The sequence below is a fragment of the Choloepus didactylus genome, chromosome 4 (assembly GCF_015220235.1).
Source record: "Choloepus didactylus isolate mChoDid1 chromosome 4, mChoDid1.pri, whole genome shotgun sequence".
NCBI lineage: Eukaryota > Metazoa > Chordata > Mammalia > Pilosa > Megalonychidae > Choloepus > Choloepus didactylus.
In genome coordinates, this window is record NC_051310.1 from 188,677,690 (window position 1) to 188,692,073 (window position 14,384).

The following is a 14,384-nucleotide window of genomic DNA, read 5'->3' on the forward strand; positions in this document are numbered from 1 at the left end:
TAGGCACATTCTAATCCAAATAATACTTTTAAATGTCCATTTGAATACACAACAGGGATGGCATGACAGAAGTGTTTAAAGGGACTGTCAGAGTGTCAGAGATTAATTTGGTTCTGGAAGTTTTGGTAACAAGTATTGGTCCAATAAATTGAGAACAAAAATAGAATACTCATTCCTTAGAAATAAAATGGAACACAAATCTGCCCAAATGTTCAGAAGCCATATCATAAAAATATTTCTTAGAAATTTCATGGCTAATAGGTGGCTTCATCCATGTTGTCATCATTCTCTGCACCAAAATCATCTCCATCTTCAAAGTATGAATTAATGTAGTCATTTTCCTCTTCTTGCTCTTCTTCATCATACTCCTCTTGTTCTGCATCATCATGATCACCTTCTTTACTTTCCTCCTTGCTTCCTTCTTTCTCTTCATTTTCATCATCTGATTTTTCACTATCACCTCTCTTTTCCAATTCCTCAATTTTTTTCAATACATCTGCAGTATTAGTGAGTGAATAATTTTGCCTGTATCTTTTGCCTTTTTGGATTTTGGGTCTTTTTTGCATTTTTTCCTTGGCATCATCTCTCTTGGGAGTCTTCTCCAATCTGGTACCCATTCTTCTTTTTATACCTTCATTTATCTTTTACTATACCTTTCAATATCTTGTTTTTCTTCAGGTGTTTCCATAAAAAAGGGCATTCTTTTCATCACTTCTCTCAGCTCCTGTTTCAAAGCCAGCATGTAATCTTCACCTCATTTTCAGTGGCAATGGTTTATAATCTGTATCAGGAAATAGTGGGGGTGGTTTCAATACAGCATCAGGTAACTTCTTGCCTCTGGTAAATCCAACTGCCTCTATGTTAAAGTTGTAAGCAGCATGCTCTCTTCCTTTATTCCCAGCCATCAGAATGGGTTATACCAGAAAAGCAGCAAATTCTGCTCATTAAGTCTCCTGGCTCCAGTGGCAAAACTGTGCAGTCAAGTTGCTGGCTGGTAAGGAAAGGGTGGGGACAGAGGGAGCCAGCACTCATGGCCATGGGTTTTACCTCTGGAGAAGCACACTCCACCCTCTCTGCAGCCCTGGGTCTGTGTTCAGAGCACAGTACCATAATATAGTTATGTGATCATCACCAAAATTAATTTTTTGAGACATGAGCTTTTATTATGGAGCTTACCTACAGTGTGGGAAGTCAAGTCATGTTGCCCTACATTCAGGAGCTTCTCTGAATGGATTCAGGAGCTGCTCTGAATAGTGGCAGCTTCATAGATCAATGTGAAGATTCTCTGCCCCCAGAAGATAGCATCAAAGGTAATGGCATTTGGGGGGACATAATACATCCAAACTGGCACAATAGGTCAAATACTAACTGTCCTAGGTCAAGCAAACTGCTGTGTGCAATCTTCAAGATACTTGGGGCCCAAGTTTCCCACAGTTCACCCCAACATAGTGATTTGTGTTGACCATAGGAAAGATATTGTACCATAATTCACAACAATACAGTGAACAGCAGAGTACAAGCAAACCAGTACATATGGACAGCAATCCTATTAACAAGTGTCACCATGGCCAAGTTAAAGAATTAAACTATTTTGACAAAGGCTCATCAGATAAATGTTCAACATATTGTATATGATCTGGCATTTGATCAAGAGCTTATGTTATATTTTGTGAGTTACTGGGTACATATACACAGCATTGAATATTGATTAAAGCACACATAACCTGGGGCTAAAATAGCTGAAGGATAAAACTACCAGGCAGTCTGCTTTATTCTATACCTACTTTTGTTTTACCATTTCCTAACTTTGTTTACAGAAATAAATTTCCTTTTCCACAAACTTTCTGCAACTTTCTATATCCATACAGGTTTTTGTCCTACATTTTCTCCTTTACATTATGAAATGACAAGTCATTTAGGATGAAACTACTTTCCTTTTCCTTTTAATACAAAACATTGTTTATACCTCTTGTACTTGTTACAAAAATAATTTTGGAAACCATTTTCAAGCAGACATTCTACAACATACAAATACCAGTAAAGTTAAAACTTGGTAGAATAATGCTAAATACATAAATACATTAGTTAATACATTATTGAAACAGTAATCTACAATTTTTAAACAAGAATTAGTAGCACATATAGAAACTATATATATATATATAGTTTTCATTAGTGGATACAAGAGTTCCAGGTGAGGGTGTTTTTAATGCTGTATTTTCTTTCCCTGAGGGAGCCCTTCAGGGTCATATCTATAGTTAGTTTGGGGTTTCAAATTTATGCATACAGTAACATTGGGGATGGGATCCCAGACATGGAATACAAATAACTTTTGGCATAATACCCAATGGGCTTAGAATTCTCAACCAGCTTGGCTACATGGGCCAGAACCAGAGTTAATTGACCTTATATTCCCCAATTTCTAGTGTTTGTGTCACAGGAAAGAGCAGACTATTATCACTGCCTCACTGCAGTTTGAGGGTGACTGACCCCAGTTATTTGAATTCATAAGGCTTGCATAAGACTGGTGGTTACCATTTCCACAGGAGCAGAAGCTGCTGCTTTGGTTCTGGAATTATTGCTGGTATAGTCATCAAATCCATTGTTGTAAGGAGTTTCTATTGCCCTTTAAGCATTTCTTTGAAAGGCAATTCATTCTTTTAATTTAAATTCATTTTTATTGAGATATATTCACATACCATGCAGTCATACAAAACAAAAGTGTACATTCAATTGTTTACATTACCATTATATAGTTGTCTCTTCATCACCAAAATTATTTTTTGATATTTTCATTACCACACATGCAAAAATAGTAAGAATAAAAATTGAAATGAAAAAGAACAATTAAAGGAAGAAAAAAGAATACTTGGTGCCTCTTTTTCTTTTTTCTTCCCCGTTTCTCTACTCATCCGTCCATAAACTGGACAAAGGTGAGTGTCATCCACATGGCTTTCCCAATCACGTTGTCACCCCTCATAAGCTACATTTTTATACAATCATCTTGAAGATTCATGGGTTCTGGGTTGTAGATTGATGGTTTCAGGTATTTACTGCTAGCTGTTCCAATTCATTAGAACCTAAATGTGTTGTCTATATTGTGCATAAGAGTGCCCACCAGAGTGACCTCACAGCTCCTTTTGGAAACTCTCAGTCAGTGAAGCTTATTTCATTTCCTTTCATTTCTCCCTTTTGGTCAAGAAGATGTTCTCCATCTCATGATGCTGGATCTAGATTCCTCCCCAGGAGTCATATTCCATGTTGCCAGGGAGATTCACTCCCCTGGGTGTCTGATCCCATGTAGGAGGCAGGACAGTGATTTCACCTGCCAAGTTGGCTTAGCTAGAGAGAGACAGCCATATCTGAGCAACAAAGAGGCATTCAGGAGGAGGCTCTTAGGCACAATTATAGGCAGACCTAGCCTCTCCTTTGTAGCAAGTCTTGTCAAGGGCCAGTTCCATGGTAGAGGGCTCAGTGCATCTAACTACAAGTCCCCTATATCTGTGAGAACATCAGCAACCATCGACGTGGGGAAGCCTAACACCCGTGCATTCTCTGCCAGCTCTCCAAGGGGACTCTGCAGAGTTTTCCATTGTTCTTTTTTTAATTAACTCTTTTTTTAAATCAACTATACAAAAAATTAAAAAATACATACAATAAAAAAATTTCAAAGGCACCATAACAAGGGAGTAAGAAAAAGACAAATAACTTAAGATAACAACTTTACTTCCAACATGTTCCTAGTCTACCCCAAGAAAATAAACTATGATAGCAACATTACTGTGCACTTGTTCCTACTATACCCATCAGAACTTAACAGACCACAGTCATTCCTGGGCATTCCTAGAACATTAAATTTACCCACAATAGCTGATCTGTTCTTATTGGCTTATGATTCCACTACCTTAATTGCTCTCTATCACTAGTTTCCCTACATTCTACATTATAAACCATTTATTTTACATTTTTCAATGTTCACATTAGTGGTAGCATATAATATTTCTCTTTCTGTGCCTGGCTTATTTCACTCAGCATTAGATGGTGCAAAATCAGTAATGAATAGATTGCTGCTTTTGGGAATGAAGCAACACAGTAACACCACTTTTCCTTCTATTTAAAAAAAAAATTAGAGAATTTGTTGGCTTACAGACCATTAATAAATATGGGATTCCCATATACCACCCCACCAACAACACTGTGCATTGATGTGGAACATTTGTTACAATTGATGACCAATTTTTTTGTAATTGTTCTATTTTTAACAGTAGTTACCTTTCTTACGATTGATGAACAATTATTAAAATAGTGCTACTAACTATTGTCCACAGATTACATTAGTTTTTTTTCCCCATATACCACGTTATTATAAATACCTTGTATTAGTTTCATACATTTGTTATAATTCATGAAAGATCATGCATATACTTGTGCTATTTACTATAGTCCATGGTCTATGGTCTACAATAGGGGTCACTGTGTTATACAATTATATGCTTCATCTTTTTTTTTGTAGTAACATTTATGACCTAAAGTTTCTCCTTTTAAACACATTCACCTATATGATTCTGTTCCATTAACCACACTCACAATAATATTCTACAATCATCACCATCCATTTCTAAATCTACCATAAACCTAAATGGAAATTCTGTATAAATTAAGCATTAACTCCCCATTATCTAACCACAATCTATCCCCTGGTAACATTTATTCTAGAATATAACTCTAGGAGTTTGCTTAGTATAATTAGTTCATATCAGCAAGACAATATAATATTTGTCCTTTTGCATCTGGCTCATTTCACTCAGCATAATTTCCTCAACGTTCATCCATTTTGTCACATTCATCAGGACTTCATTCTGTTTTATGGTTGAATAATATTCCATTATATATTTATATACCACATTTTATCTATTCATTGGTTGACGAATAGGGTTGCTTCCACCAATTGGCAATTGTGAGTAAGGCCAATATGAACATCAGGATACAAATATTTGTTTGAGTCCCTGCTTAAAATTTTTCTAGATATACCTTGTAGTTAGATTGCTAGGTCATATGGTAATTCTCAATTTAGCTCCCTGAGGAACTGCCAAACTGTCTTCCACAGTGGCTGCACCATTTTAAATCCATATCAGCAATGGATGAGCATATCTATTTCTCCACATTCTCTCTAACTCTTGTAGTTTTCTGTTTTTTAATAGTAGACATTCAAGTGGAGTATGAAATGATACCTTATTGTGGCTTTTATTTGCATTTCCCTGATAGCTAGTGATGTTGAGCACCTTTTCATGTGCTTTTTACCCATTTGTCTGTCCTCATTGGAGAAGTGTCTATTCAAGACTTTTGTCCATTTTTGAATGGGCTGTTTGTCTTTTTATTGTTGAGCTATAGGATTCCTCTATATATTCTGGATATTAAACCCTTATAAGATATATGGTTTCCAAATATTTCCCCCAATTGTGTAGGTTGTCTTTTCACTTTCATGATAAATTCCTTTGATGCACAAAAGTTTTATTTGATTAGCTCCCATTTTTCTTTTTCTTTTTTTTCTTTTTTTTCTTTTGGTGCTTGTGCTATGGGTCTAAAGTCTAAAAATTCATTCTCTTACACAAAATCCTAATGATGCTTCCCTATGTTTTCTTCTAGAAGTTTTAGTTCATAAAAATGAAATAAATCACAATTTATCTTTTGATGCCTGCATCTTTTGCTCAAAATATTATTTTGGGACTAATCCAACCACAAATGGATTGTTTTTGTGTGAATCAGCAGTTCTCTTTTTTTTTTTCTTGATCATTGAGCACTTTGACATTGAAGTACTATATGTAATATGTTTATTCATTTTCCTCTTGGTGGATATTTGGATTCTTCAAGTGTGGTGTATTCTGAGTATAGCTATTATTACCCATGTAGACAATGTTTATATAAGGACATGCTTTAATTTGCTGTGTATTATACAAAGGAAAGCTTAATCACAAGGAAGGTGCATTTTAAGCATTTTAAACTATTCTACTGAGGTAAAATTTATGTGACCTAATATTCATCTATCTTAAATATAAAAGACACATATGTTGTAAAGATATAGCATGTTGCAAGTATCACCATTTCCTGTTTATGTACATTTCCACTACCCCAAAATATCCTTCACCTCCTTCTAACTGCTCCATCAGCTGCACTTGACACAGTTGGTTTCTTTGTACTTCTTGAAGTCCCTGCAATACTTAGTTTCAGGTTCACCACATTCTTCATTTTATTTTTTATCTTGCTCACTGCCCTATCCACCTCTATCTGCCCTTATTGTTTCTTTTACATTAGAACCTTCAAGCTTTCATTTTTCCACATGTTAGGGCTTGAATTTTAAGATTACACTCCCCTGTACCATTACAAATCATGGGAAAGAACAGTTGCTGTAGCTACACATCCCTAGAAAGAGCTGAGGAATTGGTCTGAACCCTTCAACAGAGTCATTTTACAGGGAGCAGAAGCTGTTTTTGCCCTTGGATATGGAAATTCATGCCACAAGTGTTTTACCTGAGAACAATTGTTTTACTATATCTGTCTGGGATTGGTCTTTTATCCCTGGAGATCTGACTCAAGGATCTCAGTGTGGAAATCATGGGATTAATAAACAATCCACCAGTCATTCTTCTGAAGGTCATTTCCAGCATAGTCACCTTATGCCCTTTGAATCTATTACCCCTTTCCTCCATTATCCAAGCCTGGGTTTAAAAAATACTTAAGCTGGTACTTCTCAGCCTTTCAAACAGTATTGTTCCCTGGGCTAGCCAGGAACTTAGTTTGACTGCTTATTCTAGCCCTGAGAACAAATAAAAGCTAATCATATTTGTCTAACAACACATTCACTCCTTATGATGACAGTCCACTGTCATAAGTGTTATGACAGATTCACCACTTTTGAGAGGAAGGGTCAGTACTCATATGGTTCTCCAAGGAAGATGTTGGGTTGCAATTTGAAGCCCTTGTTCCCCATGGGAACCAGGGTAACAGGGGAGCAGAACTTGACAGCTGTGCTGAGTGCACAGTTGGCCCTGAATCCATTTTGCTAGTGGGACAATGTGGGTCTTAGAACTGGCCTCCTATATATTTCAATGGCATAGAAGTTACCAATGGATTTGAGGCATGTTGCTTATAATACCTGGTGCTCATTTTGACCAGGTCTCAACCCATTGTGGTCTTAGAGTTGGCTGGGGACAGGGAAGGGGACTCCCTTAGGGCAGGCATTTTGGTGTCCATTGAGTATTGTTTAGTTATGGGTCCAGGAAATACCATAGCCCTAAGGGATGTCCCTTCCCTGGGAGTCAGCCTTCCCTGGCTTGACACTGAGTGTTCCACTGGAAAATGTGACAGCACACCCCATCTTCCTTATACATGGAATTGGTCTTGGGTGGCAATAACCTCAGACATGGCACATTGGTGTTTCAGCCTCTGAAATCAATGTTATTAGCAAAGGAAATTCCAAGAAGACTTCCATGACTGGTCTGAACCCAAATGTGTTGATTCCAAAGGGAGTAGCCCCAGGTGGCACTGACTCTGACCATTCTTCTCAAATCCAGTGAAAGGCAGATCAATGTAATTTTGCCCCGATCTGACCATCTGCCTTGATGAGGAGGGCAACCACCTCATCTGAAGTTGATTTATTTTATTTTATTTTTCACTGAGTTATTTGCATTATTTTCTTTTTATAATAAGTCTTTTTCTCAACCATTGGAAATTAATGTATAAAATGTCTCCTAAATATTTTTGTAGCATTTTGTCTAAGAACAAAGGCATTCACTTTTGTATACACAAAAAGATTATCAAAGTCAGGAAATTAACTTTGGTGCAGTCATAGTATCTCATCAATAGGCCTGATCCATGTCTCAACAATTACCCTGATAATGTCCTTTATCACAGGCAAAATATTAATATTAATGATATAAATGAAGAAAGAAAAATACATAATGTTGTCCAGTCTCATAGCATACATTGCATTTAGTTGTCAGGTATGAATATATATATCTTTATTTTCCTTCATCCTGACATATTTGATGAGTTCTGATCAATGATTTTATAGAATGTTCTTCAGTTTGCATTCATTCAATATTTCATTGTGATTAGATTGAGTTTATGAATTTCGGGCAGAAATGGCAGAAAAGTATTGTGCCTCACTTGTATTTTTTTATATGTTAATTTTTTACTCTTATTTTTTATTTTATTTCATTTTTTAACTTTATTGAAAATTTTAAAACAACACACAAACAAGAAAATCACATTACAAAAAAAAAAACAGGAAAGATTAAGAAAAACAAATAACCTGGCTACTCTGTTCCACCATGTTCCTAGCTTGCATTAATGTGGTATCTTCAATGCAGTTGATGGAAAAACATTTCTAATATTATGAACTGTACTTTTTATTCAGGCCATGTATTTTCTTATGGGTCATGTATGTTGAGGCACAATCCTGTTTCTTATTTTCCTCTCTTTTCTACTAGATACATATACAGTACTTCATGTCCCTCTTACCTACTTTCAAATATAGACTTCTCTGATGAACATTATGTGTAGAATCTGCTACAGACAACACCAACACTTACTGAATATTTTCCATCACTCCAAATAGGAATCTCTGTACCAATTGATGCCCAACATACAGCAGGAAATCCCAGCACTAAGAAAGATCATGAAAGAAACCCCATTTCATGTAGAACCTGTGGAGAGGACTGATTCAGCCCAAGTTCCCAAAGCAGCCTTGATTTCAGGTGGTTCCTTGGAATGCACATGTGCAATTTCAGCTGCCACTCGCGTGCCTCACAATGAGCACAGGGTTGCTAAGTGTCAGTGCTCAAATTCAATGGCTCCTTCTGGGGTCTGAAAATTTAAAGGGTACTCATCCAGGGCCACTTATCTTAAAGCCCTAAGAAGTCAAATACTACCAGGAAGTCCCCTTGGGGGTTTGGCACAGAATCTTCCTGGTAGAGTCAAAATCTCACCATCCTTCAGGTGCACAGCAGATTCTGTGAGCTGCAGAAGTATCCCAATAGTTCTACTTCATCCTGCACCAGCACCAATTCCTCCTTGTATCACCTGCCCATTTGGAGTGTCCTTTAAATTTTCAGACCCCAGAAGGAGCCACTGTATTGAGGCCTGTCATTTAGAAACCCAATGTTCAATGTGAAGTGTTCATCTGCTGGCCAAACTTGTGCCTGCACATTCCTAGGGACAACCTGAAATCTAGGCCACCTTGGGAACCTGGGCTGAATCAGTCCCTTCCACAGGTTCTAGCTGAAATTAGGTTTCTTTCCTGAGGTTTCTGGTGCCAGGGTTTCATGCTGGATATTGAGTACATTTTGGCACAGGGATCCCTATAGGGAGTGACAGAAAATATTCAGTAACTGTTGTGTTGTCTGTAGCATATTCTGCACAGAATTTACAGCAGAGTCTATACTTACAAGTGGGTAAGAGGGATGTGAAGCAGTGTATCTGTAACTATATGAAAAGAGAGGAAAATAAGGAACATAGGATGCTGCAGCAACACACATGACCCATAAGAAAATACATGGCATGAATTAACAGTACCATTTATAATATTAGAAATGTTCTTTCAACTGAATTGCCAGCTAGGAACATCTTGGAAGCAAATAGTTATATTAGATTATTTGTTTCTCTAAATCCTTTGCTTTGTTTGTTTCATAAGGTGGTGATTTTTTTTTGTTATTTGTGTGTTGTTTTTAATTTTTTGATAAAGTTAAAAAATGAAATAAACTAAAATGAAAAGAAGTAAATATAAAAGATAACATTCAAAAAATAGTCACACTGAGGGCACAATCCTTTTCTGCCATTCCTGCCCAAAATTCATAAACCAAACCTACTCATGAAGAAAACTTGAATAAAAACAAATTGAGGAATATTCTATAAAATGATTGTTCAGCATTCTTCAAATATTTCAAGATGAAGGAAAGAAAACATATATATTCAGATAAAAGAAACTAAATGTATCTGACAACAAAATGCAATGTATGATATGAGACTGGACACTGTTATGTTTTTTCTTTTTCTTACTTCATTTCTATCATTATTATAGTTTGGCTTGTCATAAAGGACATTTTTCGGGTAATTTGTGAGATTTGGGTAAGGACTATAGATGAGATTCCAGTACTGACAGCAAAGTGAATTTCCTGACTGTGATAATCTTTCAGTGAATACATAAGAAAATGTCTTTGTTCTTAGATGAAATGTTACAAGAATATTTAAAGATAGAGGTCTTTTTTTATACATTGATTTCCCATGGCTGATAAAAACATGTTAGTATAAGAAGAAAATACAGCAAATGTTAACTTGGTAAAAAAAAATAAAATGAATTAACTTCAGATGAGGTGGTTGCCCTCCTCATCAAGGCAGATGGTCAGAGCAGGGCAAAATTAAACTGACCTGCCTTTCACTGGATTTCAGAGGCATGGTCAGTGTCAGTGCCACCTGGAGCTACTCTCTTGGGAATCAGCACATTCCAGATCTGACCTGTTGGGGAAGTCTTCTTGGAATTTCCTTAGATAATAACATTGATTTCAGAGGCTGAAAAACAAATGTGCCACATCTGGGAATATTGTCTCTCAAGGCCAACAGCATGTACAAGGGAGACAGGTGTGTGCTTTCACAGTTTCTATGGGAACACACTCAGTGACAAGCCAGGGGAGGCTGGCTCCCAGAAAGGGTTTTCCCTTAAGGTTATGTGATTTCCTGGACCAAGAACCAAATAATATTCAGTGGACCCCATCATTCCTGCTCTTTGTGAGTTCCCTTTCATGTTCCTTGTTATTCTCCAACCCAGTCATCTCAAGCACAACAGGTTGTCACCATTTTGGCACTGTATCAATGGACTCCTTTGACACCATTTGGACCCAGAGTGAGACATGTGGTGGGCACAAAATACAACAACAAATCCAGGCACTAAGACAGCCTGAGAAACAAATCTCATTTGAGCTAGGATGTGTGGACCAGGTGGACTCATCCCAGGTGCCTAAAGCTTCATTGAGTTCAGGCAGGATCTTAGAATGTGCATGTGTGAGCCCATCATGGGCCTGGTAACAGTGAGCATGAGGAGTGCTAAGTGACATGCTTCAAATACATTGGCAACTTATGTGCCATTGAAAAATATAGACAGGTCAGTACCCAGCCAGGGGCACTTATCTTAAAGCCCCTAGTAGCCAAAACAAACCAGGAAGTCCCTCTGGGGTTTCTGTCATAGAATATTCCTGGTAAAGTCAAAAGCTCACTGTTCACCAGGTGTGCAGCTGATACTGTGGTCTGCAGAATCATCCCCATATAGCTACTTCAGCCTGCACTGGCACCAATTCCACCTGGCATTGCCTGCCAACCTGGAATGCCCTTTAAATATTCTGACCCTAGAAGGAGCCATGCATTTGAGACCTGTCACTTAGCAACATTGTGCTCATTGTGGGGCAGGCAGGTGTCCCCAGAACTTGCTCATGTGCATTCCAAGGAACTACCTGAAATCTAGGCCACCTTGGGAACCTGTCCTGAGTTGATCCTCTCCACAGGTTCTAGCTGAAATGAGGTTTTTTTTTTCCCAAGATTTCTTTGCACCAGGATTTCCTACTGGATATTGGGCTTTATTGGAGTGATGAAAAGATTCAGTAACTGTTAGTGTTGTCTGTAGCAGATTCTGCACATAATGTTCAGCAGGGAAGTATATATTTCAAAGGGGCTAAGAGGGACATGAAGTAGTATATGTGAAACTAGATGAAAAAAAGAGGAAAATAAGAAAGATAGGACTGTGCAGCAACACATATGACCCATAACAAAATACATGGCCTGAATAAACAGTGGTTTATAATATTAGAGGTGTCCTTTCATCAACTGCAATTAATTTACCACATTTTGAGTTGGAAGAAGATGACAGCATAGAAAGTAGTGGAAGCTAGTTTGTTCCCCTGGAACAACAATAAAAAAACAGGAACAGCTAGTAAATAATCTGGAATAAAAGCAGGGGGACAAACATGACTGTCCACTCATCATACACAAACCTGAATTGGGAGGTATGCCTGAGATTCAGCATAAAATCTGTAAGTAAAAACTGCAGATCCAAGCTGGGAGCCCCCTTCCCCATGGCCTGAACTGCAAAGCCTCCCAGTGCTACAGAGCAGCACTCTCCCAGCAAGTGAATATAGTTCAGCTGACCTCCAACTGGGGTTTTAATCAACAAACATGGACTGCTCAATACAAGCTATGAATCCCCAACAAGCAGACAGAGGCTTTTGTTGATGACTGACCTTGGAGAGCCAGAGGGTGGCAATGGATTGGCACTGATGGGGGCTTTCTGTCCCTTGTTTGGATCAGTGGAGAAAGCCTCAGCCATTTTCAGTTCCCAGCACTCTGACCCAGACAAGGGTGGAGATAGCACAGGCAGACAAACCATTCAATTGCTAATGACCTCTCCCTATGGGGGTATTTTCCCTGAGAGGAAAGAGGTGAGGCCAAGCTCTACTACCTGCCTTCCAATCAGAACCAGACCACAGTTCTTGGGAGAAAACAGCCATGGGCCACACCTTACACCAGTCTGGAGATACTGGCTGACCCACACCACCTGCTGTGCAGAAAAGCATAGTGAGTTGAGACCTCATAGGGTGCACCAATCTCCTAAGACACCCTCAGGGTATCCAGGTACTATTCCCTCCTCCCAGGACCAGAGCCCATTCTGGTCTGGGAAAACCTGATTGGGGTAACCAAGGAAACCAGATACCTAGACAACAGTAAACTACAAACTAAACTTAGAAAAATGAAGTTATGGCTGAGCAATAGAAAAAAACTTACACTTCAACTGAGATACAGGAATTTAAACTAATACTAAATCAATTTAAAAAGTTTAGGGAATATATTGCAAAAGAGGTGAAGCATATAATGAAAACACTGGGCATACATAAGATAGAAATTGAAAGTTTGAAAAAACAACTGGAAGAATGTATGGAAATGAGAGACACAACACAAGAGATGAAAGATGCAATGGAAACATACAACAGCAGATCTCAACAGACAGAAGACAACTCAGAAACTGGAGTACAAGGCACATGAAAGCCTACACACAAAAGAACAGATAGAGAAAAGAATGGAAAAATATGAGCAATATCCCCAGAAACTTAAGGACAAAATGAAATGCAGGACTGTATGTTTCATTGGTGTCCCAGAAGGAGGAGAGAAGGGAAAAGGGGCAGAAGCAATAATAGGGGAAATAATGAAAATTTCTTATCTCTTATGAAAGACATAAAGCTGTGGATCCAAGAAGTGCAGCATATCCCAAACATTATAGATCTGAATAGGCCTATGCCAAGACACTTAATCATCAGATTATCAAATGTCAAAGATAAAGAGAGAATCCTGAAGGCAGCAAGAGAAAAGCAATACATCACATACAAAGGAAGCATGATAAGATTGTGTGAATTTCTCAGTGGAAGCCAAGAAGGAAGTGGGGTGATATAAGATACTCAAAGAGAAAAACCACCAATCAACAATCCTATATCTGACAAAACTGTCCTTCAAATATGAGGAAAAGCTTAAAATATTCTCTGTCAAGCAGACAATGATAGTCTGCGAACAATATATGTGCTCTACAGGAAACATTAAGGAAGCACTGCAGATAGAAAGGAAAAGACAGGAGTCAGAGGTTTGGAAAACAATTTGGAGAGATAGTAACACAGCAATGTATGTACACTGAATAAAGTTGACTGAAAGAATGGCTAAAAAAGGAAGATTAGGGCCATGTTGAACAACAGAATGAGAGAGGAAAGATAAGGACTGGGAATGTAAAACTCAGTGAAACCTAGGATACTGGATGATTGCAAAAGAGGTACAAGTATATTGTTTCATTTTTAAATTCAGTTTTTCATTAAGATTTATTCACAACCAATCATCCAAAATCTACAATTTATCACATTACCATCATATAGTTGTTCATTGATCACCCCAATCTATTTTTTAACATTTTCCTTGTACCAGAAAAAGTGACAATTAAAAATAATAGTGGAAAAAGAACACCCAAATTGTGTCCCTATCCTGCCCTATTTTTCCTTTAATTTTTGCCCCCATTTTCATACTTATCCATCCATACACTGGATAAAAGAGTGCAATCCACAAGGTTTTCAAATTCAGCCTCTCACCTCTTATAAGCTACATTACCATACAATTGCCTTCAAGAATCAAAGCCACTGGGTTGGAATTGATAATTTCAGTTATTTACTTCTAGCTATTCCAACACATTAAAACCTAAAAATGTTATCTAGATAGTATGTAAGAATGTCCACCAGAGTGAACTCTCAAAACCATTTGAATTCTGTCACCACTGAAACTTTATTTTGTTTCATTCTGCATCATGCTTT

General features: G+C 37.7%; 1 pseudogene; it reads right to left on the reverse strand.

Annotated features, from left to right (window-relative positions):
• Positions 1–254: 254 nt before the first annotated feature.
• Positions 255–905, reverse strand: LOC119530848 (annotated as a pseudogene).
• Between the last annotated feature and the right edge of the window lie 13,479 nt (positions 906–14,384).